This window comes from Callorhinus ursinus, unplaced genomic scaffold (genome assembly GCF_003265705.2).
Source record: "Callorhinus ursinus isolate GAN/ISIS: 27379988/994484 unplaced genomic scaffold, GSC_fseal_2.0 scaffold5290, whole genome shotgun sequence".
Lineage (NCBI taxonomy): Eukaryota > Metazoa > Chordata > Mammalia > Carnivora > Otariidae > Callorhinus > Callorhinus ursinus.
In genome coordinates this window covers 1-3,461 of record NW_027402344.1, presented here as the reverse complement: position 1 = coordinate 3,461, position 3,461 = coordinate 1, and the positions used below count along the sequence as shown (strand labels likewise).

The 3,461-nt window shown below is 53.0% G+C and overlaps 1 long non-coding RNA gene across 1 annotated transcript; it reads right to left on the bottom strand.

The window, feature by feature from the left end:
* Positions 1-1,668: 1,668 nt before the first annotated feature.
* Positions 1,669-3,455, bottom strand: LOC112819194 (uncharacterized). Its single transcript, XR_003206781.2, has 3 exons — positions 3,064-3,455; positions 2,773-2,881; positions 1,669-1,796 (listed from the first exon to the last, which is right to left on the bottom strand). It is a non-coding gene; the product is annotated as an uncharacterized lncRNA (long non-coding RNA).
* Between the last annotated feature and the right edge of the window lie 6 nt (positions 3,456-3,461).

Sequence of the window (3,461 nt, the reverse complement as noted above, 5' to 3'; positions counted from 1 at the left end):
TGCTTCCAGGGCATCATCCAATCTCCGGGTGGTTTGGGGACCCCCCCAATTTGCAGTTGGTGCCAAAAGTAAGGGCAGTCTTAGGGATTGTGTTCTCAGACTCTGCAGTTTGGCTAACTCTGGGTACTTGGAATTTAAGAAAACAAAACCGCAGAGCGAGAAGGGACCTTAATGATCATTTTGCTTGGCACCTGCTCTCTCTCCCAAGCCCCATGTCCTCTCCTGGGGACCAGGCGCTGCCCCAACTGACTGAGAAGCAGGACACCCACCACCCTGGTTCCCCTCAGACTCTCCAGCTCACACCATGGACTCCTGACCCACCACCCAGCACCCCCTCCCACACAGGTGTCACCCGCCTAAATCACACCTTAGCTGGTGACAGCTTTGTATGCATGTACACCAAGGCCATGTGCAACTCTATGACATCTCTTAAAGATGCAAGAGACGTTGACAACCTTCTATCTGAATCACTAAGCCGGAGAAGACCTGCTTTTGGGCAAGCTGGTGCAGGAAGTACTTTCCTCTTTGGTGGGGACTTCTCAGGCTCAGAATCCCCCAAAGAGTACAGAATCGGCAGCTTCCCCCTGTGGAGCTGGAAGTTGTCACAAAGCCACACTGCCTCCTATTGGTCTGGGGCTGCTCTAGGGAGAAGAGAAGAGGCTTCCAAATGGGCGTCACGACCCCCCAGCTCCAAGGCAAGGTATGGAAGAAACAACCCCCATGGCCCCTGATGCCCAGCGGTGAGGAGATCAAAGAAGGGAGGGGAGAAATGTGCCCTCTCCCTCTCACAGGACCTCTGCTAGGTCCCTGGTCTCCTCAAGTTTTGTGCTCTAGAGCTTCACTCAGTTCCAGCCCTGCTGCCCAAGCCTACCTAGTCCTCCAACCTAGACCCCACAACCCCTTTGTGCATCCCAACCCCCAACTCTGGCCCTGGTCCAAGCCTCCTGGGCCTTTGGACAGGATGACTGCCCTTGGTTCCTCACCTTTGACCCCACAATTCACACAAAGTCCTTCGCCACAATCTTATCAGATTGCATTAGTGTGTCCATTGAACAAATGACAAACCTGAGACTCCAAGACATCCAGAGCCAGAGAGCCCCAAAGGTCGGCAGAGATAGAGTCAGGGTCCAACCCAGCTCGGTCCAATTCCACTCTAGCCTCTCTGCCTCATGGGTCAGCAGGATCCTGCATGTTCATGTAACTCCTTAGATGGGAGGGAAGACTCTAGTCCGAATCCCCAGGGGCACAGACTGAGGTGTCAGTGTTCTTCTGACTTGTCCCAGAAGAAGTCCTGCTTGGCCCTCATCTCTAGGAAGAAGACCCTTGGCCCCTGTCCCTTCTCGGCAATCTTCTAAGAAGTTAACATTAATTGAGACCCTACTATGTGTCAGTCACTATGCTAAGCACTTTACATGCATTATCTTCATCTCCTCCTGATAAAATTGAACAGATGAAGAGACAAAGACAGAGACAGGTCCGCTCTATGTAAAGGACCAAGGTCACTCTGCAGGTTTCACCTTGTCTCAATCCGAGGCCATTCACTGTCAGTGAATGTCATGGAGGACATATTCCTCATGGATTGTTGAGAAGGAACATACTCAACCCCAACCCCATGATACTGTCCCACAGACACCAGGGTGACCATGCCGGGGTAACCCCGGAGGTTTACCTGGACAACGTGGCCTCAGTCAAGAATGCCTCCCAGGCTTCATGGTCAGTCAGCAGGAAGTGCAGTTCCTCGAAGCTCACTGTGTTCTGGACAGACTCAATGATATCCTCCAGAAGGCTTTTGCTCTCTAGATGGAAAGGAAAAAATGAAAGGTTATTTAGATTTTTCTTTTCCTGCTCCGCTAAGGGAGAGGGAAACCAGGGCTTAGCTGGGGGGAACCTACAGGGTTAAATAATGTGTATTTATTGATTGGGGCGTGGGGTGGTGGGGAATAGCTGAGAGCCGGCCTACGCAGGGTTACTGAGATCAATAGAATCAGGTCCTGCCCTGCTTTCATATCTCATAAGCAGGTGCTTATAGTCGGGACACAGGACAAGTGCCCTAACATAGCCATGGGGGGCCAGGGGTTGCTGGGGGAGGGGAGGTTTCTACCTGGAATTAACAGGTTCCAGGTAGAGGGGACAGCAACCATACGTAGGGAGGACATACTGTGTGGCAGGTCCTGGCCCAAACCTCATAACCACATAGGGAAATATTCTCATTTTACAGGTAAGGTTAGGTAAGGCACTCCAGGTCACACAGGTGGGAGGTGGCAAAGGCCAGACTGGGGTCCAGGTCAGTGGCCCACTGACCATCACAGAGCAGTCAGGCTGGCAACAGGGTGAGAACTGGAGGAAACAGCCTCTGCTGTGAAGCCCCACAGTCATCCTTAGCCATGCTGGAGGCTTGGACAGGGCAAGAGGGCAGGAGAAGCCTCCAAGGTTGCTGGTCTACCTCCTCCCCCTGCCCTGCCTCAGGACCCCTTTCTTCCCTCCTTTCCCCTCTGCTGTCCCCCACCTCCCAGTGGGCTCTCCTGGCCTCACTTCTGGGTCATTTGATGGATTTGATGGGCGGCAGGGGGAGGGAGGAAGTGAGCATCTCAGCCATGACCCTGAGAAGACAGGAGGGAGGTGTCCCCTACAGACCCCTGGGCTGGGGACTCCCTTTGACCCCCGCTTAGGGGCTCAAGGAAGCTCTTCAAGGAACTGATTCCTCTTAGGATAACTCAGCTGGAGGCATCCCCACAATTCCAGGAATCATCCAGAGAAGTGGAGGTTGACTACCTGGGCAGAGCTCACGGGCTCCTGAGGACATGGTGCCAGCAGTGGGATCTGAACGTTTTCGCAACAGCTCGCATCTGCGTCCCGGCTAGAAGGCGGTGTTGCTTCACCCCTGGGGAAGAGAGAACAAATCGTGGGGTCAAATGGGAGCCAGCTGTGGCAGCAGGAAGCAGCGAGGGGCCAGGTCTCTGGTGGTTCCCTCCGGGATGGCTACCAATGCCAAAGTAGACTTTACCTGACGTGTTTGTCTGTCTACTGACTTCTGCCAGCCGCTATTTAAGGAAAGTTACTCACCTCACTCCAGCTCACTCCCAAGCCAAGTCGGGGTCCTGTCGTCCTGCTGGGCCACAAGAAGAAGATAATCAGTCAGGGAGACTGCCATCTGAGGAGTTATAGGAGCAATAAAACCAAACACAGAAGAAAACATGGGAAGAAGTGTTCTGGAAATTTGGGAGGTCAGAAACATGTGTGTTTGCTAATTGATAAGAGCTAATATTGATCAAGTATCTATGACAGGCAGGGCTCCTTATGTGTTCCCTCACTGAATAGCCACACACACTCCATGAGGTCGGTGCTCTTGTGGCTCCCACGTTAAGGTGGAGGAAACCACCACCTGAGCTTAGGTTAGTCCAAGTTTTCACAATAGTGCTAGAGCCTGGACGTGAACCCGGGTGTCTCTGATCCAAAGTCCA